Below are 26,317 nucleotides of genomic sequence, written 5' to 3'. Positions count from 1 at the left end.
GAATTGCCTAGGGTTCTGGAAAAGTAAATATGGCCTCTACACAAAAATTGTTCAGAAGCCTGAACCCATATAAGTTGACTTTATTGAACAAATATCCTTTGTATTTTGTTTTATATAATTGTTTGCATACCACCCCCATCTCTGTGTACATACACAGTCCTCCCCTTCTCCATGATCTCTGCATGGAAAGTCCCTTCTCATTCTTCAGATCAAGTGTAAATGTCACCTCCTCTTCTTTTTTTTTTTAATTTTTTTTTTCAACGTTTATTTATTTATTTTTTTGGGGACAGAGAGAGACAGAGCATGAACGGGGGAGGGGCAGAGAGAGAGGGAGACACAGAATCAGAAACAGGCTCCAGGCTCTGAGCCATCAGCCCAGAGCCTGACGCGGGGCTCGAACTCCCGGACCGCGAGATCGTGACCTGGCTGAAGTAGGACGCTTAACCGACTGCGCCACCCAGGCGCCCCTGTCACCTCCTCTTCTTAGAAACCTTCCTTGACTACCTTATCTCAATCTAGGCATCTTGTTTATTTCCTAAAGGGCCCTTAAAAAATGATTCTCTATTACTTTCTCTGCCTAATCATCAGTTGATAAAGGCAGGACCATGTCTGATGTTCTGGGATGTTAGACATTTAGCAACTGCCACACTGCAATGCACAGAGGATCTCAGGTAATATTAGTGAATAAACAAATACATTAAATAATAGATCTCTCATGGAGTCTCCTGTGACCCTTTCTAATAGAAGTACTTTTCTCTAAGTCTCTTCTCTAAGTAGTAATGAAATTATTGAGTTCTGGTTGCAAGTAACAGAAACCCTATATAAATTATCTTAAGCCCCAGAAGGGATATTATTAACACATACAACAACAACAGCAACAACAAAACAAAGATTGGTCTTCACACAAATGGCAGGGACCACTTTATAAATGGTATCAGCACCTCAGAATTACTGTTTCTCTCTTTTCGTCTTTCACCACTGCTTCCCACTGAGTCAGTTTTATTTTCAAGCAAATTCTCTATATGTAAGAAATGTGGTCCCCAGCAGATTCAGGCCTACATTGAATCAGCTTAGCAACAACAGAAAGAAAGCATCTTTTTGTTACCACAATGAATGACCCTTGGAGGACACTAATTAATCTGGCTGGATTAATCTGTGAAGCCAAACGAATGAAGACATTGACTGGCCAGACTTGATTCATTGTCCAACTCTATCATCCAAAACACACCTCCCAAAACTTCCTAGAGTGAATTTTTTTGCTCGTGAAAGAAGGCTTATTTTACCAGAATAAGAAAGCAAGAATAGAATGTTCTGGAAAGACCAAAGTATATTAATCTGATTCACCACACATTTCACCTGTAACTCTTCTAGAGTTGCCACTTTATACCCTTTATGAAGGTTTGGAATATACAAACCACAGTTTGTGGTACATTAGATTCTTGGTTGTTATGTCTGAGTTTCCATTGTATTAAACAGAGTTCCTGGGGTGCCTGGGTGGCTCAGTCAGTTCAGTGCCCTATTCTTGATTTTGTCCCGACTCTTGATTTTGGCTCAGGGCATGATCCCAGGGTCTGGGCATGGAGCCCACTTAAGATTCTCTCTCTTCCTCTGCCCCTCTCCCAGCTCACACTCTCTGTCTCCCTAAAAATAAAAATTATAAAAAATAAAAAGTAAACAAAGTTCCTAGTTTACTACTTTCTCCTAATAAATGTCTTATGGATGAATTCATGAATGAATGAATGAATATTTTTCTGAACTTTTCAGCCAGACTTGTGTTGAATTTTCTAATTAGATTTATAATATAACTTTGTCTCATGAGAATCACTGTTTTTAGGTGGAAGGCAGGGGTGAGTGACAGAATAAGAGGACATTTCTATGGCCAATGACTGTAATTTCAGACAAGAGCATTCCCCAAAAGAATCCACAAAATAGGATGAGCACAGAGAAACCACCATGAAACAGTTCTGAAAATATAGAAATAAGCCACTACCATCTGGAATTTTACTTAAAAAAAAATTTTTTTTTTTTTTACTGAAACTTTTACTGGAATTTTTCTCTACTTCCTCTTTCAAGGGAAAAAAACAAAAGAAAAGGCTACATTCTGAGCTCAAAGGAGATTCAGATAGGCTACAATGTTTGAAGCAAACTGAAGTCATCACTAAAATCTATAGATTCCTTTAGTTCTCTATGGTATACAGTAAAGCAATATATAATCCATTTGTGACTACATGTTATTGAAAGGTCTATAAACCATATACAACTTTGAGTTTGTATGAAATTCGGGAATAATTCTTACTACTTACTGTAATTTTTGTAATTTCATAAGGCCTCAGCACAAAACAACTATCAAAGTTCTCATAGACTCTGTTAATAAAAAAGCAATCAAATCAGCAATTCTCAAATACTTATAATTTTTGCTTTTTCCATTCAGTAATACAAAGGGAGAAATTTTAATAATCAGTTAAGTTATATATTTTCATAGTTGCATGGAAAACTTTTTCACTCCCCCAGTGGTTCTTGTGAGATATGGTTAATTTTGGGAATCTAGAATTATGAGAAATTTCTGCTCTAAACTATAATTCTAATATCTAGCTCTGTTAATTATTACTACTACTGTCCAAATTTAACCAAGATTTTTAGAAGGATTTTTTATAACAAATTGATTTGAAAATTTAATGAAACATATTCATTAATATGATTAATATGATTAATATTAATAATGAAATTGTATTCAAACAGGTTATAGACAAGGTGTTTAAAATCAAATTATTTAAAGAACATAACAACAGTAAAAGTACTCATGCCCTAACAGCCACCAAAATATAGTTTAAAGATATACTCCTATAAATATTTTGGTTGAGGTACCTGTATGGCTCGGTTGGTTAAGCGTCCAACTCTTGGTTTTGGCTCAGGACATGATCATTTTGTGAGTTAGAGCCCTGCATTTAGCTCTGTGCAGTGAGGAGCCTGCTTGGGATTCTCTGTCTCCCTCTCTCTCTCTGCCCTTCCCCACACATACTGTCTCTCTCAAAATAAATAAACTTCAAAAAATAATAAATATTTTGGTCACTTCTTCAGGTCATTTTATTTATTTACTATTTTGTCATTTTATCACTTCCTCCACTCTAAAGTGAGACAATTGGCTCCAAGTCAGTCAGTAGTATGTTGTGGTGTTGGGATCTGTGTGTTGGGATCTTTGGCTTTGTGACAGCAGGTCTAGAAATGTACAGCTGTTTGGCTATTGGAAAGGAAGTGACTCTGTAGTGAAGTCAACACAGAGATGGCAAGTAGAGTTGAATAATTGCTGGGAAATGTGGCCTATTCCAATCAAACCATCTTCATGCATTGTCTGTGTTATTGTTGAAAATATTTAGAATTGGATTTTCTATGATTTAAAACAAAATACATTGCTATGTCTTGTAAATGATGCTGACACATATAAAAACTGAAGCAATATGATGTTGGTGAAAGAGCTGGAAAAAAAAAAAGATGAATAGAACAGAAGAGAGCCCAGAAACCAGCCAAAGGGGATATACAGGAAAGAAACTACTTAAGAAGACTGGGGGAAAAAATTCCAAGACTGATGTTTTCTATTGTACTAAAAGATTTCATAGTATCAAATCAGGTAGAACATTTCCAAATTTATTCTATGATGTCATTATAACGCTGATTTCAAGAGAAGAATTATGACACAGAAAAATTAACTATGGACATAACAAGTTGGATTATATGTTAAAAGGTTTAAAATAAAATATAGGCAAGAAAAATACAGAAATGTGTAAAAGAAAAATATGTCCTAAGTAACTAGCATTTATTTTAGGAAATTAAGGATGGTTTAAAATTTAATGATCTATCACTGAAGTCCACTGCATTAATAAATTTAAAATTAAAAAATAAGACAATTAATAAATTGTTATTGATAGAATTCTTCTGGAATTTGAAAAAATCTCATCAAACAAAAAACAGAGGAAAATTTTGTTCGGTTGATAAACATAATAATGTTCAGTGTTGAGTAAACATTTATCACTGAAGAGTCTATCCAATTCAATAAAAATAAAACAGACAAAAAAGAGTCATTATTCTCCCCAATATGTCTATCAATTAAAATTTTTCTAGTAAAAAAATATATATCCACATGTTTTTATGTTTGATAAGCTGATGCCATAATTTATTTAGAAAAGTTATGGTCAAGTTCGTGAGGACTATTTTGGGAAGAGAAAAGAAAATGTTGTAGTGGTGATATTACTAGATACAAAGGTATAATTGCATGGGAAAATATACAGGAAAAGATACATATATTAGTGAAGTAAACTAATAATATGTGTGTGTATAAATGACATTATAAAATATTATTTTCACATATTAGGAAAAAGATCCTTTAATAAATGAAACAGGGTCTGTGGATTAGAGAAATTTGAAGTACAAAAAAACCAAATGTATTCCACATAAAAATATAAAAAATAAATATGTAAAATTACAAAATACTCAAGGAAAATGGGAAAATTTATTTTTATTATCTAGAAATATGGAAGGCTTTGTTTCTTAGGACAAGAATGGAAGTCATAAAAAATATTAGCAAATGAGTACAAACAGTTTTCAAGGTCAATCTGATGTGCCTATGAACATTTTTGTGATGAACAAAACCATTAAGCTAGCAAAAGTTACAAAATGAGGTATTTTCAAGGATGTCCATTATAGGATTACAAGCTACCTAAATATCTATCAATACAGGGAATAATTAAATCAATTTTTATACAACCAAAGTGTTCCAACACTATGAGCTAGAAAAAGAATAGTTTATGTTCATATAAACTAAAAGTAAAGACTGTCTATGATTTTTTTCACTAAAAATTAGAAATAATTGGAATCACATGATTCCATGATTATAAAAATAATTAAATATGTAAAATATTTGAATGCGCATATTTGAAACTTTAGAGGTATAAACATCAAATTGTTAACCTTTAGTTCTCTTAGGTGGTGTTGGAACAAAAAAGGCAAATTCACTTTTTATGGATTACAATGTGTATTTCAACATTTTAAGCAACTGTACTATTTTTGTACTTTTAACATTTTTAAAAATCATGTTTTCTGATATTCTTTCTTATCATTTGTTCCAGATTTTGTAGTTACTGTGTTAAATAGATGTTGCAATAAATATATCAAGGAAATGAAATAAAGTTTTTATTTCAATGTAACTATTTGGACAATGTGCTTAAATTTGTAGTGATAAATCAAGTTTCAAATCTTTACCTGTGAGAATTATTGCCTATTAATTTCTATATTAGTAAACTCATTACTGTATGTTCATTTTACTTTATTGCAGTATTTAACAACTGAAATTTTGATCTTTTAGATATTGTATCACTTAATTTCAAATGTGATGACTTGTTTTATTTTTACCCTATATACCAGTACCAGGCCTATAATTACCAAAATAGCATAAAGTGAAATTCAGATTTTTCTTAATGATGTGCATCTCATAGCCCAGTTAAATATCAAAATACAATAGAATTTTATATAGAATATATAATTTTATATATAATTTATATATGTCATATATATATAATTTTTATATATAATTGTATATATAATTTATATATAATATATAATTATATAATCTATATAATTTTTATATAGAATATATATATAGCTATATATATGTATTTTTAGAAAGTAAGATATAGAAAGTAAGCTATATATAGCTTTAGCTATATATATATACTATATATATGCTATATATATACTATATATATGCTATATATATATACTAAATATATATAGTAAGATATAGAAACTAAGCTATGTAGCTAGATAGCTAGATGGCTATAGCTATATATATATATTTTTTATTTTTTTTTAGGAAGTAAGATCCTATTACTAAATTCAGATTGACCAATCTACATAATATCCTGGTTTTACTCACATACTCATTTGAGGAAATCAAAAACCAGTAAAATTTCATCAACATTTAATTATAATTAAGGAGATCTGGAATAGCATCATCAATTACTCAAACTGCATTCTTTATCTTTAATTTTGTCCATAAGCCATTTTTAAAGTAGACTAGGGATGATAGAAAGTTAAAACACACTAATAATAAATTAATTCACCCTTCCTCTCTAGGCAATATTCTCACTCTAGAGAGAGAGAGAGAGAGAGAAAGTGAGTGCACAAGTCGGGAAGAAGGGCAGAGAGAGAGAGAGAGAGAGAGAGGGAGAATCTTAAGCAGTCTCCATGCTCAGCACGGAGCCCAACCCAGAGCTTGATCCCATGACCTCTGGGATCAAGACCTGAGCCAAAATTAAGAGTCAGATGCTCAACCGACTGAGCCACCCAGATGTGCCTATATATATATATATATATATATATATACTTAATATGGGAGTATTCTGTAGCTAGCTTGTGCCTTGCTTAATTCAGCCATCAAGTACACAAAACTGTCAACAAATAAATACTCTGCAGGTGCCCTGAACAGGATCATCCATGTGCACACACTACAATGATGATACTTTGTTTCTGGAATCACATATACTAGAATTTGGTCCATGCATCAAATATACATTAACTGTGTAACTTTGAGTGAATTACATAACCTCTTTAAGCCTTAACTTGTTCATCAGGAAAACTGAACTGATAATGAATAGTATCTAATACATAGGTTGCTTTGGAAATTAAATGAGATTATGCACACGAAGACCCAGTTTATGTCTTGGCATGTCACAAACGGTTAAAACACAAATATCTTCACTCCATTTTGTTCTCACTGTTCCCCAAATCTGATGAATCAAGATCCTAGCAAAATGATCTTCTGAACAAAGGAAAAAAGAGAAAGGAAGGAGCAAGGGAATGGAGGAAAAGGGAGAGAGAACTCTGAGTGCAATCGTCAGATTTTTCTGAGATTGACATTCACCAGAACTATTATAATTTCAATATTGCAATTAGTGGTAATTTTTTTTCATCCCACAGAATTCACGAAGGCATTTTATCCTGACCTATAATTGTAACAAGGTAGTCTTTGAAGGCCAGCAATAATAAATCCATTTTAAAACATCTTTTTATTAGTACTCTCAACAAACCTAAGATGAACTGAACAGCAATTGCAGCTCATTTTACAGACGGGAAATAAAATGAGGTTCTTAGTTATCATAATTTACGTGACATGCTTTACACATTAAATCCCTAATGGCGGCGACTTAAACTTAATTCCCTTGACTACGTGCCTAATCCTTTAATGGTTCTTCCTTCTATTTTCTGTTATTTAGTGTCACTATAGTCAGTGATGGTTTCTTTTTCAGTTTGGCAGCACAGAATTTAGCTATTGGTACAAACTCAAAACAGCTTCTTCCTATTACTGTTGTTGTTGTTGTTGTTGTTTTCCTTAGGTTATTCCAACGTATATTTAAACAAGTATAATTTCCCTGGCTCAAATTAGGGAAGAATCCAACTGACATCTTCTCATAAAAGCATTTTCCTCTCTTCAGGTGGCATGAAATCCATTCTTGCCATGGAACCTGAATTTGTAACAGCAATAAAAAGGGTTAAGGGTAAAATAAGATAAAGATTTAAAGGCTAGGTAGGCATCCTGGAACCAGAAAGTCCTTATTCTCCCAAATCTGTGTCCATATGGCGTGATGGACATTTCAGGGTCAAAGGAACAGAGAAAGCACACTTGTAGAAATGAAACTTAAACCCAACACTGCCCATTATTTTGTAGTAATTAGAGTAAACACGGTTTGCAGAGCTCTGAGACTGGTAATACAGGAGCACAGCAGGCATGTTTTGTCTCTATCTAAGCCTTTCACATAGATTTGTAGACCACTGTAACAATAGAAAATCCTTTGAGATGTGGTTATGTTTTTATTGACATAGTGAACGACCCAGCATCCATGATGTTCTGGCAGAGAATTGATCCCCTCTTAATGCGTTTTATAGAGCCTTGTTTCTTTTCATCACTGCGACTTACTATAGTCTATCTTGAAAGGTAAATATGTACTAGGACACATTCTTTCTAATAAAAAAAAAAGGCTTAACAATCCTGAATACTTCTTTCTTCCTTATAAATTTCACTTAATACATGTACAAAGGCTATATTCAATAAGCACTTTTATGCACGTGCTGAACAGATAAAAATCTTAAGTGACAATATTAGATATTTAAAATAAAAACAGATTAGGTCTACCTAAGCTTGTAAATCATTCTCACCAGTATATATGTAAACAAACAAACAATATTCCTAATATTCCTCTCTACCATTAATTCTTGAATGTCCTATACATTGATAATTTGAAAAATCTATCAAGCAGAATTTAGTATATCTTCCTTTATTTTCTCATCCTTATATATCACTGTGTATTTAATTCTCTTTAATATAATGAAAATACATTTTCTTTATTTTAATAGGGCATGTCTGGATGACCAAATCAATTCTTTAAAACCCTAAAAATTAAAGTTAAAGCATCTACTGTGTATCCAAATATATTTGCATATAGACCACTTGCTAAGCTTGGTCTACCCATACATTAAAATTTGGCATTGGGGCGCCTGGGTGGCGCAGTCGGTTAAGCGTCCGACTTCAGCCAGGTCACGATCTCGCGGTCCGTGAGTTCGAGCCGCGTCAGGCTCTGGGCTGATGGCTCAGAGTCTGGAGCCTGTTTCCGATTCTGTGTTTCCCTCTCTCTCTCTGCCCCTCCCCTGTTCATGCTCTGTCTCTCTCTGTCCCAAAAATAAATAAACGTTGGAAAAAAAAATTTAAAAAAAAAAATTTGGCAAATAACCCATCTTCAAATGAAAAAAAAAATTGTTTTTTTTTTTTTTAATGTGGGCACCTCCAACTTCGTGTAAGAATAAGAAGCAACCACAGCCAGCTTTTTGGAAATCTGTTCAGCTATAATTTCCATTTTTTTCTATCCATTACGGTTCCAAATTTGAATGCCTGACAAATGCCTTCTCAAAGGGTAGAACATTTCCACTTATTTTGCTTTCCAAATGCACACAACTTTTCAACCCCCCCCCCCATTAATAGGCCTTATTCGAAATTGTTTTTGTTGAATTCATTTATTTTTGACTAAGTTTCTTCACTGAAGGATATAAGCCCTTGTCGAAAGGGTCAGTTTCCACACTGAAGCTCTCAAGTACCTAATGTATGATCAGCCAGAGAAGCAATACTGAGATGACTTCAATAAATATGCTCAAGTTCAAGCAGTACCCATCCCCAAACTCAAGGCTAGCTCATGTTTAGCACACACACACACACAAAAGCTGGTCTGCGATTGGAGCCTTGCATCAGGCACCTTAGGGAATAAGATCTATTAAGTACACAGAGATTTACAATTAACAGAGACCAACTCTATGTACAGTTCCCTTTTGGAGTATCAAGTAATGTCAGTAATAGTTTCACAAACCCATTTTCAAAGGTGGCTGCGTATTCTTGACTTCTCTTCTAAATGCTGGCACTTAGCATTATAAACAATTATATTTCAAATTTAAATGCAATATTCTGTGCTTCTAATTTTATTCTGAGTGTGCTTTCTGTTTTTCTGGGAGATAATGGGGACATGAGGATGATGATGATGATGATGATGGTGTCAACAATGACAGTGATAACAAAAGTTATCTTTGCCTTAGCTGATACTAGTTTACCAACCAGTTACTTATATTTTTGCTAATGACCCCCAAACCTGTAGGGCAGGCATTAATGTACTCATTTTGTATATGAGTAAACCTAATTTCAGAGTTAGAGTAACTTTGCTCAAAGTCCCAAGATAACAAACTTCAAGTTCAAGCTTTTTATACTATATCCCAATTCCTTTTATCTCTGGGAAGCTTCAGATTGTGGAACGAAGCCTCCTCCAGAGAACGACACTCAAAATGTTGACTAGGGATTTACCATGTGTCCATGCGTGCCTAACACTGTCTAAGTAGATGGGGAGCGTCGATGAAATATTCAATATGATCATACTTTTTTGTGTGAGTTAAATGAAGATCTTGCTTTGGGAACAAATTAGAGGACTCTTGAACACAGCACATTATGAAAATACAAATCAAATTAAGAGAATTCAGGTATTAAACCTTAACACCTGAGGACAGGGATGAAGCCTAAATCATCTTTTTGTTGCAGAGAATGTAGCAGTTTCTCTACAAAGGTAGTTGTTTATTGAATGAATGTATGATTGAATGAAAGTGAACCTCAGTGGCATTCTACTGAGGCATGACTACTGTTCAGTCATCACTCCAGTTAGTGCCTCAGTCTTGACAATCCTGACAACATTGTCTTCTCAATCTTTTTTGAATATATCCCTTTCATGTTTCTTTTGTCAGTTATAGACTCACACAGAGCAAAAAACAAACCATCCAACAAACAGCAACAAACAACTCAAGTAGCTCCCACCAATAAACAAAAATAACTCGAAATTTTTATTCAAGAATTCACACCAGGGATACGTGGGTGGCTCAGTTTGTTAAGTATCCGACTTTGGCTCAGGTCATGATCTCATGGCTCATGAGTTCGGGCCCCACATCAGGCTCTGTGCTGACAGCTCAGAGCTTGGAGCCTGCTTCCGATTCTGTGTCTCCCTCTTCTGCCCCTCCCCTGCTCACACTGTCTCTCTCTCCTTCAAAAATAAGTAAACATTTAAAAAGTCTAAAAAAAAAAGAATTCATACCAACTGAAATAGGACTCATATCACCTTCTCTATTTTTCTTGGAACACCAGGCCAACTTGTTTTTATCTTTTATAAATCCCTGTAATTTCCATCTTCACACTGTTTTTGAATCTTTGAATCAGTTGCCTGTATTTTTAAATTTTTAGATTTCACAGACCATCTGAATTTATGGCTTGCTTTTGAAAAATTAGATGTTGCTACGCTGAGTCCTTCTCTGAAGTGTAAAACTGAGATCCTACGGTCTTGCTTAGATGAAGTACGCACTCTCCAATTCAGTCTTATTTCCACTATTCAATTTGTGTCTGCATCACTGAGGCCAAAAGTCACATCCACACTAGGGCTAAAATAAAATATTTCCTGCCCCAGACACACTCGCTTGAGTCTGTGACTGTTGCTTTCTACAGATGATCCCCTTCAACTTCCAGCTGGTCCTGCGATTATTTCCTACTTTGGTGCTGGCCCACATTCATTCTAGCATCTTAGATCTGTGGCTTTAGGCCACAATTAACAGTGTTGAGCTTCAGTCTCTGACTATAATGTGACCTAGTAGGCTTGCCTGCCTTTTAATATTACTGTAAACATTAAGTGAGGTGTTTCTCATTAAGCACTAAGGACTTTGTTAGACACTTAGTAAATGCTCTCAGTGCATACTAACTTCCTTTGATGATGATGATGCTAATAATCTGTAGTTTTTCCATAGCCATACATAAAAATCAACTGACATGGGAATTCCCTGGTAGGGTAGAGTGAAAGTAATCTGGGGTAAGTATACAGGCATAAAGAGGGATAAAGCAAGTCCCACTGAAATCACTTCTGAATTTCTAAATATAAGATAACAGATAGAGAAGACCATTTAGACATAAGAGATGAAGTGAAATGTTGTCTCGACCTATATACAGACAGAGAATGAAAAAGAGTGGGCCAGAAACAGGTTCAGAGAAGGGAGCCAGGCTGATACACTGGGGCAGCGTGGGAGCATGGGCTCTGTGTTATAGAACTATATTGATAAGAAATCAGAGATGACAGAACATTGTCTCTGCTCTTCTTAGAACCAGCCTTCCAATAACTGTAGTTAGGACAAGAGGGAAATGCCGCATAAGGTTTAGCTTCCTAGTAGTGTACTCTCACAGGTGATGAGGACAAATGTTTCTAACCTCTTCATGCATCCTTCAGCTTCTTGCGTTTATATGAAATCCATTTGACACAGAATAATAATAGCTGACATTTATTAAGCATTTTTCTATGGACCCATTCTAAGATCATTATGTATTTTGATCATTTAATATTCATGATCCTATGAGTCATAGCAAAGAAATAAAATAGTGATGTGGAGAGTGAAGGAGGCTTGGGTCTTAGAGTTTGACAGCTGGGATGGAGACAGACATTGATGGCTAAAAGTCAGTGATAATCAAAATAGATTTGTTCGCTACAATTGACAGGTTCAGATATTTTATTTGATGTTAGGAGAGAGGTGGTTAGGGGGATAAGGGAGCCTAATATGATTCTAAGATTTTTCGTCAGGATGTGTTGATGCATGTAAATGTCATTATGGAATAGAGTGAATTCAGGAGGAAAAAGCAGGGTTGTGGAAGTAAGACACAAATTCAGACATGAACACATTGATTTTGAAAAGCTTATGGACAATGAAATGCATATGTCTAACATTGCTTTGACTGGCTGATTTCTGATATAAGGTGTAGACAGTTTCTTAGTACGAATATTGGTTTCGAGTTGTTACACCATGGCCTGCACACCACCAGACTTCCTATAACCTTGACCTTGGGCAAGTCATGTGATTAGAAAATGGTGATTATAATGTCTACAAAGTAGACTCTTTTAAGAATAACTGACATGTGATGGCTCTGAATAAATGTTATTTCATCAGTGTGATTATTTTTTAAAAAATCATGGAAACTATATTAGACAATAAATGAGCTCCTATTAGGTACTAGAAAACATGGCTGGAATTATAAGATGTATTCAAGACATACCCTAGATATTTTAGTGTGGGCTTAAGGCACAAATATTTAATATTATTGCTAACAGCTTTATTAATGAAGCCCCATTTTCTCAACCCTCATTATATATTAAAATCACATGGAGACTTTTCTTTAAGCCCAACCCCTGACCCAGAGTCTTTAAACTAAAATCCCTGGGAATGATTGGATGTGCTGTCAGTGTTCTGAACCACCTGCACAGCCCATACCATTAGCCTGGTTGGGGTCATTTAAAAAGAAAAAAAGCCATTAATGAAGTTGCTTGTACTGTTTCTCTTGATTAGTGATGAGGCTTTGAATAATTTGTATCCCAAGATTTGTAGCAAGTGATTTTATGTTTTTCAGGCTTCCTTCTAGAGAACAGAATTATTCCTAAAAAAAAAAAAAAAAAAAAAACCGCTTAGCCTTATGATATTTGAATCTGACTTCTATCTTCAGGCCTCCTTTCCCAGTTTTAAAGAAACAGAACTTCATTTCTTTCTAATGTGAAATGCTCTTATGATGCACTCCCTTTCCACCTTTGCCAGGTCGCTTTAAATAAAATGCAGATGCAGGAAAAGAACTTCCCAGAAAGACAAAGAAGGGAATGTATCCAGGGTATGGTTTCTTTGACAAAGCAGATTAAAAGCCTTCTTTTTAGGCTTAGAAGAAGACAGAGAAAAGAAGTAGACTGGCCTTTCATTGATTCCCAACCACTTTGTGACTTAGAGCCTAGATTCTCATTCCACTCCAGTTTGTAAATATACAGAATATTTTAAATAATGTTCATACCACCTTACAGGAAAATTTGAAGATTTTTTGAGATGCAGTTTTTATAAATTCCACGATCATGTGTCTTTGCATAATACCCATTATGGACTCTGCCCTACTTATGCAGCATAGAAAAGGATTGAATTTACATTATTTGACACATATCCCATATTACTATATTGTCATTTGATGAAAATCCTTAATGCTATCATGAATCACTATTGTCTCTTTTTCTCCCCCAGCTTTACTGAGGCATAATTGACATGTAACAATGTGTAAGTTTAAGATAGACAATGTGATGATTTGGTACATCAGGGAAATGTTTGCCACAATAAGGTTAACTTAACACATCCTTCACCTCACATAATTACAATATTTTTAAAAAATTTGTGATGAGAACAGTACAGGTCTACTCTCGTAGCAATTCTTAAATATACACTACAGTATTGTTCATTATAGTCACCATACTGTGCATTAGACCTCTGGAACTTATTCATTTTACAGCTAAGAGTCTACATCCTTTGACTAACATCTCTACATTTTCTCGACCCCAGTCCCTCAAAACCATCAATCTGTTCTCTGTTTCTAGGATTTTGATGGTTTAAGATTCCACATATAAGTGAGGTCAGACAGTGTTTCTCTTTGTCTTTCTAATTTATGTCACTAAGCATAATGCCGTCAAAGTTTATCCCTGTTGTCACAAATGGCAGGGCTTCCTTCTTTATGCCTGAATCATATTTCGTTATAAAAAAATATTATATCTTTGTCTATTCATGTGTTGACTGAAACTTAGGTTGTTTATAAGTCTTGGCTATTGTAAATTATGCTTCAATGAACATGGGGGTGCAGATATCTCTCTGAGATCCTAACTTCATTTCCTTTCAGAGCTGAGATTGCTGAATCATATGGTACTTCTATTTTTTTAATGTTTATTTATTTATTTTTGAGAGAGAGAGAGAGAGAGAGGAGAGAGAGAGAGGGAGAGAGGGAGAGAGAGAATCCAAAGCAGGCTCTGGAAGCCTGATGTGGGGCTCGAACTCATGAACCATGAGATCATGACCTGAACCGAAGTTAGATTCTCAACCAACTGAGCCACCCAGGTGCCCCTGGCACTTCTATTTTTCATTTTTTGAGAAATTTCATACTGTTTTCTGTAGTGACTTTGCCAATACATATTCCTTCCAATAGCGCACTAGGATTCTCTTTTCTCCACATCTTCACCAGTGCTTGTTTTCTCTTATTTTTTTATTAATTTTTTAATTTTAATTCCAGTATAGTTAATATTATCATATTAGTTTCAGATGTGCAATATAGTGATTGAACAATTTTGTACATCATTCAGTGCTCATCATGACAAGTACACTCCTTAAACCCCTTCACCTACTTCACTCATCCTTCCTGCCACCTCCCCCTCTGGTAACCATCAATTTGTTCTCTATAATTAAGTGTCTGTCTCTTGGTTTGCTGTCTCTCTCTCTCTCTCTCTCTGTCTTTTATTTCTTCCTTTTCTCATTTGTTTTGTTTCTTAAATTCCACATATGAGTGAAATCCTATGGTATTTGTCTTTCTCTGACTGATTTCGCTTAACATAATACTGTCTAGCTCCATCCATGTTGTTGCAAATGGCAGGATTTCATTCCTTTTATGGCTGAATGATATTCCATTATAAATATATACCACAATATATACCACATCTTCTTTATCAATTCATCAGTTCATGGACGCTTTCATAAGTTGGCTATCGTAAATAATGCTGCTATAAACATGAGGGTGCATGTATCACTTTGAATTAGTGCCTTTGTAGTCTTTGGGTAAATAGCTGGTAGTGCAATTGTTGGATTTCTGTTTTTCACTTTTTGAGGAACCTCCGTACTGTTTTCCAGAGTGGCTGTACCAGTTTGCATTCCCACCAACAGTGCATGACAGTTCCTTTTTCTCCACGTCCTCGCCAATACTTGTTATCTCATTTGTGTGATGGTAAGAATCTAAAAGATGTTAGATAATATCTCATTCTGGATTTCACTGGTGATTAGTGAGGTTGAACACCTTTTCATGCACTTGTTAGCCATTGTATGTCTTTGGAAAAATGTCTATTCACATCCTTTGTGCATTTTTAATTGGATTTTTTTTTGCTATTAAGTTATATGAATTCCTTATATAGTTTGGATATTAACTCCTTATGAGATATATGGTTTGCAAACGCACTCCTGAGGCCACAGGTCTCACCAGGGGTGCACGACAGCGTAAGCCTACTGCAGGTGCAAAACTGGAGGAGCTAAGCTGCTCGTGAGCCCAGTGGTATAGGCCAGTGACAGGACACAGGGCCAGATCTGGGTTCACAAGCAACTTTCTGGGCCCTTGCTGTCAAAGTGCACTCTGGTGGCTAAAGGGTCTTGACACAGGTATGAATGTGGCATGGAAGCCAGTGATGGGAATCAAGCCAGCAGAGCGCAGGTGCATAGGTGGAGAGGCTAGTGCTGAGCATACCAATTGTGTTGAGGGTCTGTGTGGGTGGGGGTCTAGGTTGGCATCTTGCACTCAAGCAGCTACAGAGGTTCAGGCTGGCTGCCCAGTGAGGATCATGAGCTCCAGTTGGACATGGACAAGAAGGACAAAGGAGGGAGCAGGTGGAGGGTTGGAGGGGGGCAACTCAGGTGACTGGCATCTGTGAATGTGAAAAACAGAAGGGTGAAAACTGGTGAAATCTGCAGGTCCTCAGCAGCTGTGCTTTCTTTGCTTTCTTCAGTGGTGAAAACTGCTGGGGTTTTCTGTAGAGCAGATCACTGGGGACTGGAGTCACTTTCACTGATCGACTAGTACCAGTGGCCTCTACTCTTTTCTCTTGTTCCTAGCAATGTCTACAAGTCTAGCTTTGCAGGTCTTGCGGTGGAGTGAACCAAAGCCATCCTTTGTGTATTGTCCTAAAAGGCTGGGCTGGCTGCACATTCACCACAGTGAAAGGAGCTCTTTCTAGCTGGGGAGTTACCTTTTCGTGCTGAGCAGTGCCAGTCTGGAGGACGGGATGATGTAGGCAGAATGGAACTCTTGTTCTTTCCCTTTTTGTGTAGTTATTCTCTGATTTATTATTCCACTGTGTTGCTGAAGTTTCCTAAGTGGACTTCTGAGCTTTCCCAGAACTGTTTTTGTTTGTGGATACCTGTCTAATTATTGGTCTTTGTGGAGACCATCCTGACTGGGGTCTTCTTCACCACAGTCTTGGTGAAATTGCCACTCAAAAATTTCAAGAATTACAATTCCAATATTTCGTGATGTAATAAATTTTGCAAAGATCAGACATTTAAATTTTTTTTCAGATCTTCCATGGGCCTTGAATGATGAACATAAGGATAATCCAGGTGAGACTGGAAACAGCATGCACATAGGGATTCTCCACCATGGCTGTGGATTAGAATTACCTCTTATCACCCCACCCCAACATAGGGGAGTTTTTACATTTATCATAGCTTAAGGCCTCCTCTAGATTAAACATGTTTGGGATGAGTCTCAGACAATAATTTGTTTTACAAATTCTCCAGTTGATTCTGTATGTACAATATTAGGTTTGAGAATCCTTGAGTTAGATCAAGGTGCATGCTGGTAATAGAGGAAGAAGTGGAGATAAGTAGAAAAATAGCCAGCATGGAGGCAGGTGCATAAGCACTGAAGTATCAGGTGAAGAAATGGAGGCCATACTGTAAGGAGCATAATTATAGCATAAAAGAAGAGTCAGTGAAGTTTCAATAGAGATTGGTAAGGTTTATAAAGACCAGCATGAGGGACAGCAGATCAAGAATATTAGAAGATTTGGTTCCTAAGTTTAAGCATGGAGAACCTTGGGAATTAAATAGTCATTGACAAAATTATGAAGGAGAGTCCTATTTCACAGGTGAAGTGGAAAAGCTTCCAAATAATAGAAAAATCTAGGATTCTGAAGCCTGGTAGATGGCTAATTATAGTGAAATAATTTATAAGAGATAATTTTAAAAGTCAGAGATTAGAAATCAGTCCTTTAAGCGTGGAATGAAGTTTTATTTGGAGTAAAGATGCCATTGATTTTGTAGAACTTTGAATAATTTGCTACATTAAAAACTAAAGCACTGAAATCAAACTGTGAAAAGCATCTGTATGAAGCCCATAGGGTCTTTAAATAGTCAATTTTAACAGAGGCAACTTAAAAATAGAATATATTAGTTCTTCCATACATTTCTTTAAGATTTTGGAGGTGTAGCACTTCCAAAATCTTGCCCCTCTTTCAATATATTTAGTTCTTTATTCTTCGTTTGATTCAAATGACTGGAAAAGTCAGTGGGTATTATAAAATAATAATAAGGAGAAAATGGTAGAAAAATGATTAAGATGTGAGAACAAGTTTCCTGCAAGTGAACACATGGTCTTGTGACCTGTGAAGTTAAACCCTCTGTACCAGGGATCACCACATCTCATTGTGAGCCTTTTTAACTTAAACCACACTGCATGCCATCAGTGGATTTTGAAACTGTACAAACCATAGCTGTTGATGAATAATAGCCTACCAAATGATGTTCAGCTTCTTCAGTTTGATGACTTTATTCTCCAGCCAATTGTCTAACTGTTAAAACAGTAAATATATAAATTTTATAGTTTGAAAAATAGAGAAAAAAATCAAACATTAGTCTACCACCCCAAGTTACTTTGATGTTTCTAATGACTCTATTTTCTGCGATTTTGGACATAATTGAAACCATGCTCTACTAACAACGTTACTTCTTGCTATTTTCCATAGTGTTATTTTCTATCTTAGTGTTTTCATAATCAACATTTTAATCACTATACAACATTCCATGTTTTGGCTCACCTATTACTGGGCATTTAAGTTCTTTACCTATTAAAACATTAACTCCTGGGGTGCCTGGGTGGCTCAGTCGGTTAAGCATCCTACTCTTGATTTTGGCTTAGGTCATGATCTCACAGTTTCATGAGGTTGACTCTGCATCAGGCTGTGTACTGATGTGGAGCCTGCTTGGGATTCTCTCTCTCTCTCTCTCTGTCTCTCTCTTTCTCTCCCCCCTCTCTCTTTACCCCTCCCCTGCTCACACAGTCTCTGTCTCTCTCAAAATAAATATATAAACTTAAAAAAATTAAAGAACATTAACTCCTTAAATATATTTTTAAGATAGTTTATTTGTCAAATTGGCTAATATACAGTGTGTACAGTATGCTCTTGGGTTTTGGGGTAGATTCCTGTGGTTCATCGCTTACATACAACACCCAGTGCTCAGCCCAACAAGTGCCCTCCTCAATACTTATCACCCATTTTCCCCTCTCCCCCACCCCCCATCCACCCTCAGTTTGTTCTCTGTATTTAAGAGTCTCATGATTTGCCTCTCTCCCTCTCTTGTTTGGAACTAATTTTTTCTCCTTCCCTTTCCCCATGGTATTCTATTAAGTTTCTCAAGATCCACATATGAGTGAAAACATATATCTGCCTTACTCTGACTGACTTATTTCACTCAGCATAATACCTTCCAGTTCCATCCATGTTGCTGCAAATGGCAGAATGATTTCATTCTTTCTCATTGCCAAGAAGTGTTCCATTGTATATATAAACCACATCTTCTTTATCCATTCATCAGTTGTGGACATTTAGGCTCTTTCCATAATTTGGCTATTGTTGAAAGCGCTGCTATAAACATTGGGGTACATGTGCCCCTGTGAATCAGCACTCCTATTTACTTTGGATAAATTCCTAGTAGTGCTATTGCTGGGCCACAGGGTAGTTCTATGTTTAATTTTTTGAGGAACCTCCACACTGTTTTCCAGAGTGGCTGCACTAGTTTGCATTCCCACCAGCAGTGCAAGAGGGTTGCCTTTTCTCCACATCCTCGCCAGCATCTGTTGTTTCCTGAGTTGTTAATTTTAGCCACTCTGACCAGCACAAAAACAGACACATAGACCAATGGAATAGAATACAGAACCCAGAATTGGACTCACAAATGTATGGCCAACTAATCTTTGACAAAGCAGGAAAGAGCATCCAGTGGAAAAAAGACAGTCTCTCTAGCAAATGGTGCTGGGAGAACTGGACAGAAACACCTAGAAGAATGAAACTAGACCACTTTCTTACACCATAAACAAAAATAAACTCAAAATGGATGAAAGACCTAAATGTGGGACAGGAAACCATCAAAATTCTAGAGGAGAAAGCAGGCAACAAACTCTTTGACATCAGCCACAGCAATTTCTTGCTCAACACATCTTCAAAGGCAAGGGAATTAATAGCAAAAATGAACTATTGAGACCTCATCAGGATAAAAAGCTTCTGTACTGCAAAGGAAACAATCAACAAAACTAAAAGGCAACCAATGGAATGGGAAAAGATATTTGCAAATGACATATCGGATAAAAGGTTAGTATCCAAAATCTATAAAGAACTTACCAAACTCAACACCTGAAAAACAAATAATCCAGTGAAGAAATGGGCAGAAGGCATGAATAGACACTTCTCTAAAGAAGACATCCAGATGGCCAACAGACACCTGAAAATATGCTCAACGTCACTCCTCATCAGGGAAATACAAATCAAAACCATACTGAGATACCTCCTTAAATATTTTTAAATTTTAATCTAGTGTTTATAATCAGGTAATATGTAAACACAAATCAACAACAATTTTTAAAAGCACTATAGTGACCCTTAGCAGATTTAATACATCTTTGATGTGTATTCATTAAATATATAAATACATAAAAAATAAAAGGACTGTGGTGAACATCATCTTCAGATCATTTTTAAAATACTACTTGCTATTAATATTTCAGGAGAGGCAGGGGGGTGGAGAGATGGAGAGAGACAAGAATGTGCACTATGACTTAAGAATCTGAAGCTCGGTTCTCATGAAAAATTCTAGACATTAGTACAGCTCCCTCTGTTTAGTATTTCTGGGAATCCCCAAGGAATGGCCTAGGTGAGTCCGCAAATCAACCAGGCTGTTGTATACTGTTGCAGAAACCCATAGCCTTTGAATCTGATGTGACCACAGCCACTGTCAATCACCTTCGGGCTAGCAGGACTAGAGGTCTGTTTTCTAGCTGACTTGGGTGATATAGGAATTTACAGTCAGTAAAACATGCTCTTGAAACTTATAGTGTCATGTCACCTAGACAATATATTTTGAAATAAGAAGGATAATCTCTCTCCCTGTGTGTGAAGTTCAATTATTGAAAAGACCCCAAAGCCAGGTGGCTTGGGGTCTGAGATGCTACAGGTGTAGTTTCTACTGTAACTACAACAATGTGAAGAAAAATTAATTATTGTTTAAGAGCTATAGCTAAACCTGGCTCACAAAGCCAGACAGATTGCTTCAAGATAGATGTATTTTTCATAAACCTTGTTAACTCTTCTAGAATGCTGCCTTCTAATTATCATTTACATTTATAATGAATGTCTCTACTTGTGGAGCCTGACAGGAGGCTCTATCCCACCACCCTGGGATCGTGACCTGAGCTGAAATCAAGAGTCGGAGACTCAAATGACTGAGCCACCCAGGGGCCCCGTCTTTCTATTTAATAAAAATAAATAGAATGGATTGAAGATTGTAGTTTTGGTACAACACTGTTTTATGATCTTCATGAATTTCTGTAGTACTGAGAGAAATCATTTTATGTGATGGTATTTAACAATTAAGATCAATATTTGAGCTTATTTGATATACTGCATAAGCTTCTCACAGGAAATATGTTAGTCCAGATCCTCTTATAGGACTCTATATCACATGTTTATGGAATTTTCTTCACACCCTTGATGTTTTGAAAGACATTAGTAACTAACACAACTATCAAAAATAAACAACAACAGGGGCGCCTGGGTGGCGCAGTCGGTTAAGCGTCCGACTTCAGCCACGTCACGATCTCGCGGTCCGTGAGTTCGAGCCCCGTGTCAGGCTCTGGGCTGATGGCTCAGAGCCTGGAGCCTGTTTCCGATTCTGTGTCTCCCTCTCTCTCTGCCCCTCCCCCGTTCATGCTCTGTCTCTCTCTGTCCCAAAAATAAATAAATAAATAAAAGCTAGACTCTTTAAAAAAAAAATAAAAATAAACAACAACAACAACAAAAAGAAAAAAAATCTAGTAGTTGTGCTTATTGAAATAAAGATGCTTAGTATTCTGGACACATAGGTCTTTGTCTACTGAATTTTTAAAAATGTATTCTTTTGAAGTTTCAAGCTTGAATACATTTTGAAAAATAGATATGTAGTTTTATACACATCTTTGGCTTTGCTTACCTATCAAATTTCCCCCACATTAAATTTGATGAAAATTGTGCATAGCTTTTGTATTGCTACTGCATACTCTTTCTAGAATGTACTTAAATGCCAAAAATAATTTTATAATACAGAGTAACAACATTATTTGAAATAATAAAAGGAAAGGCAATTTTGAACTTGTGAAGTTAGTTTTTTCATTGTTTCCTGACACCAGAAGACAAACAACGACTGATTATGCTAACAGTGCCATCATCAATCAGAATTTCTTGAATTAGCTTTAATAAGTGAATAAGAATACTCAGACTAGGCACTGTTAATACAGAAAGGACTGCCTGTAATTTTGTTTGTTTCTTAACAGGATAAATTTCCATCTTCTCCTTAACCTTCTTGGTCTCATTATTTTTTAATTATTTTTGCCCTAAAATTATAATGGTTAAAGATAAAATTCAATATATTCTTGTCTTAAAAAAATCACAATTTTCAAATTAATAGAGGAAAATTAATGCCATCCAATTGAAAATAAAATAATATCTGTTTACTGTAGACACCCACTGGCTTAGGAAATAAACACAGCATTCATAAGGAACTTAAAACAGTTCAAAAGCTTGCAAAGGAGAATTTATGAACTTAGGATCAATGTAATAAATGCTACATTATACTATGAATATTGTGTTACAGAAGTGTAAATGTGGACTCATTTTTTAAACTGGTAGTACAAAATGGAACTTTGCAAGAAAAAAATAATGTGAGGTCGAAAACATGAGCAATCCTTTTGGAAGAAGAAATCTGTAATAAGGATAATTCCAGAAGGGAACAAAAACAATAAAATAAATGGAAACCTGAGAACATATACAATTTGCAAAATGTGAATTAATTGGAATGATGAGGTTTAACAGGTAAGGAGACAGTTGACTTAAATAGCAGGACCAAAAAGACAAAAGTGGAGCATTTTATAGACCTTATATACATACGAAGGTGTTTGGACATTATTGCATCATTAAGTTATTCTGTGGTGAAACACCAAATATTTTTGGAAATAGGGTGTGCTTTAGAAATACAGCTGTCATTGCCAGGTAGAAGGATTGGAGGATTTATATACTTACCACTTTGAAAATAGTATCTATATTGAGGTGCTAAAGACTTGTACAGTTTGGGGTAATGCTATGCGTTAAAATAAACACACCCTCTAATCTCAAAGGCTTAACAGTAAAGAGTATTTCCTTTTTACTCAAACCTCAATGCACGTAGGTCAAAAAGTAGACTTCTATATCATTATTCAAAGATTTTTTTGTAGCTATGTTCATTAAGAATATTGGCTTATAATTTTCTTTCTTGTCCTGTTCTTGTCTGACTTCGATGTCAGGATAATGCCGGTCTCATAAAATGAGTTTGAAAGTATTTCCTATTCTTCTATATTTTGGAAGAGATTGAGAAAGCTTGTCATTTTCTTTAAGTGTTTGGTAAAATTCACCAGTGAAACCACCTGGTCCCTGGATTTTCTTTCCTGTGAGATTTGGATTACTGATTCAATCTCTACTCAGTATTTGTTAAGATTTTTTATTTCTTCATGATTCAGTCTTGGTAGGTTGTATGTTTCTAGGAAGTCAACCTTGGGCTCTTTCCCACTGGAGAAATTGTGGTCCCAGGAGGTTCTCTGGGTGTGGTGACACCTGACTGGGTGTGGTGCTGTGCTGGCCCACGGGGAGAAGCAATGTATTCAAAGTGAAACTGTGTTTGTTCTACTTACAGTGTGATTCCTCTCCATCTCTGGTCAAGGAGGTGTTTCCACCTCCCCTCTGACTTCTGGAATTTTCACAACGTTGTTTTATCTATAGGTAGCTATTAGTTGTGCTTCTTGTGAGGTGGATGGATGTTGAGAATTAACTAATGCACCATCTTGATGATGTCACTTCCCACTCTGCTTATGATAAAATCAGTACACTGCAACAAAGTCGCATGAATTTTTCTAATAATTTAAGACATTTGATTTCATTAATTTGAGAAGCTGATGATAAAGACAGAAAAGTCTCCTTACAAATTGGAGAAATCAGAAAATGCTCTTTCACCAGAAGAACTTTTCCCACCTATACTGGGAATAAGAAAATAGATGTTTTTGTTTGTTTTTGTGTGTGTGTGTGTTTTGAGAGAGAGAGAGAGAGAGAGAGATGGAGGGAGTGGGGCAGAGGGAGGGAGAGAGAGAGAGAGAGAGAGAAAGAATCTTAAGCAGACTCCATGCTCAGCGTGGAGCCTGATGGGGGCTCAATCCCACATCTCTAGGATCATGACCTGAGCCAAAATCAAAAGTTGGAAACTCAACTTACTGAGTTGAGTAACCCAGGCGCCCAGAAAGTAGATGATTTTAGAACCAGATAAAGGAATGACATTTTTCAAGGAAAAAAAGATTTGTTTGAAGAAAATCTTGGAAACATTCTTATTTATAGAAAAGAAAGAGAAGTAAAATTATTAAGAAGGGATAAACCAGGACTTACACACACACAGACACACAGACACACACACACACACCCTGCGTGCACGCGCACGCGCAAGACTGGTCAGTACCGCTAAATGAAGAGAGGTCAAGTAGATTTAATACTAAAGATATGACATAGGATTTGGTAATTAGTAAATAATTGTTGACAATTGAAACAAAATATTTACAAGGACAGTGTTCTTAGAAATCATATTATGGTGGGTTGATGATGTAGTAGGAGGTGAGAAAATAAAGGTGGTGATATCAATTATCAATAAAACTGGTTTCCTTTCTGCCTGCACAATGCTTCTCCTACTGCTACTATGCACCTGAGTTCATACTGCTATCTGCAACTCTACTCCATTACCATAGGGGTCTTTCTAGCCTCTTCTTGTATCTAATCTGTAATCTCTCACTCACACCCACATTGAGATACACAGCTCCCACCACCTATCATCCATTCATTGAATCATTCATTCGCAATATAGGTGTATAGCAGTATCAAAACTTTTAACATGTGCTCCTTTGGGAAACAATTTCATCAAGTAGAACACAGTGTTTATGTAGTTTCTTTTGCTTTTAGTCTTGCAGACTCCACTGGTTGCTCGAATAACTTAAGTCAGGGCGTTTCCCTCTATCCTTTCTGTGAGATTATCTAATGCATTTGTAATACTGTTACATTGTTTTCTCATGGTCTGCATTCCATCCTGGAATTACCCTAAACTTTTGTGTGTGTTTGTGTGTGTGTGTATGTGTGTGTGTGTGTGTGTGTGTGTGTGTTGATTTCATGCACTAAATTTCACTCATTGTGCTGGAAAGTTCCATGAGTTTTAAAAAGTCCATTATTGATAACCTTTAGTGTGTCCGTAGAATAGATTGTGTGCTAAGAGTGAGAGGTAAATAGATTAGAGATAGGATTTGAGATGTGAAGGTGGTTTTCACAGTTTGGAATAGTCCCTATTTGGATAAGGAAGGGGGATTAATAAAGGAAGCTCAAAAAACAAACACCTGCTGAGTTGCTTCAGGGCTTATGTAAATCTGTAATCATAATGAGTATAATTACAGAAAGGGTGTGGTTTTCCATCCATGACTAGGAGAAAGAAAGAAGGTCAGATGGCTCAACAGCACTGCCAACGAGGGGTCAGCAGTAGAAGGTAAGGAGAGTAAATATATGTAGAGAAGTGGGGAGAAGGTCACTAAGATGATTAACCATGAGATCAGTCCAGGATGGCCTGGGAGGGAATAGCCAGTCTATTATATTCTAATAGACTAAGGTGAGCTCAAGTGATTGGAGGTCAGAGATGAGATTAAGAGCAGGTCTGGCTGAGTGGTAGAGTTCAAAGTGTAAGAAACTGGTTGGATAAAGGCTAATTTCAGGAGTCAGATATCATGAAGGAAAAAATCATACGCTTACATAATTCCGAGAAAAATAGAACATCCTAGCCTTTGTAACAATTGCATTTGGAGAACACAGACTTGATTTATCATTCATTTTATTCTCATTGCAACAAAACTGTTAAGCCGAAAAGCTGTAAATCAACATCCCGAGTAGATTCGTTAGTGGCTGTGCAATTAATTAAAGCTAACTCAAATTATAAAAATTATCAGAGGTTAAAACTCATATTTAAACCCAGGCACTTAATTGAGGCATAGCTTATGGTCATGTATAAATCCTTCTGGGCTTTAATTTTTTTTTTTTTTAATGTTTATTCATTTTTTTGAGAGACAGACTGAGAGTAAGGTCAGGGGAGGGGCAGAGAGGGAAGGAGACACAGAGTCTGAAGCAGGCTCCAGGCTCTGAGCTGTCAGCACAGAGCCTGATGCGGAGCTCAAACTCGTGAACTGTGAGGTCATGACCTGAGCCGAAGTTGGCCGCTTAACTGACTGAGCCACCCAGGCGCCCCTAAATCCTTCTGGGCTTTAAATTTAGACAGACCCATCAGTATACCAGTCTCATTGACATGCTTATGTGTTTCAAATCTCAAGTCTCACAGGGTATTCCCTCTGATTCCTTGAATTATCCTGAGGAGTGTTAAGAAGGTTACAAAGAAAACATACTGGGAGCGCCTGGGTGGCTCAGTCGGTTAAGTGTCCGACTTCAGCTCAGGTCATGATCTCGCAGTCCGTGAGTTCGATCCCCGCGTTGGGCTCTGTGCTGACCTCTCAGAGCCTGGAGCCTGTTTCGGATTCTGTGTC

At 36.3% G+C, this 26,317-nt stretch overlaps 2 long non-coding RNA genes across 5 annotated transcripts in view; both read left to right on the top strand.

Annotated features, from left to right (window-relative positions):
- LOC123603438 overlaps positions 1–26,317 on the top strand; it is a 185,642-nt gene that overhangs the window by 116,865 nt on the left and 42,460 nt on the right. The gene's annotated exons all lie outside the window — the stretch shown is intronic.
- Positions 15,342–25,300, top strand: LOC123603441. Its single transcript, XR_006714888.1, has 3 exons — positions 15,342–15,388; positions 16,726–16,767; positions 25,216–25,300. It is a non-coding gene; the product is annotated as an uncharacterized LOC123603441 (long non-coding RNA).

Source organism: Leopardus geoffroyi, chromosome E1 (genome assembly GCF_018350155.1).
Source record: "Leopardus geoffroyi isolate Oge1 chromosome E1, O.geoffroyi_Oge1_pat1.0, whole genome shotgun sequence".
Taxonomy (NCBI): Eukaryota; Metazoa; Chordata; class Mammalia; order Carnivora; family Felidae; genus Leopardus; species Leopardus geoffroyi.
This window is presented reverse-complemented; position numbering and strand designations above follow the sequence as displayed.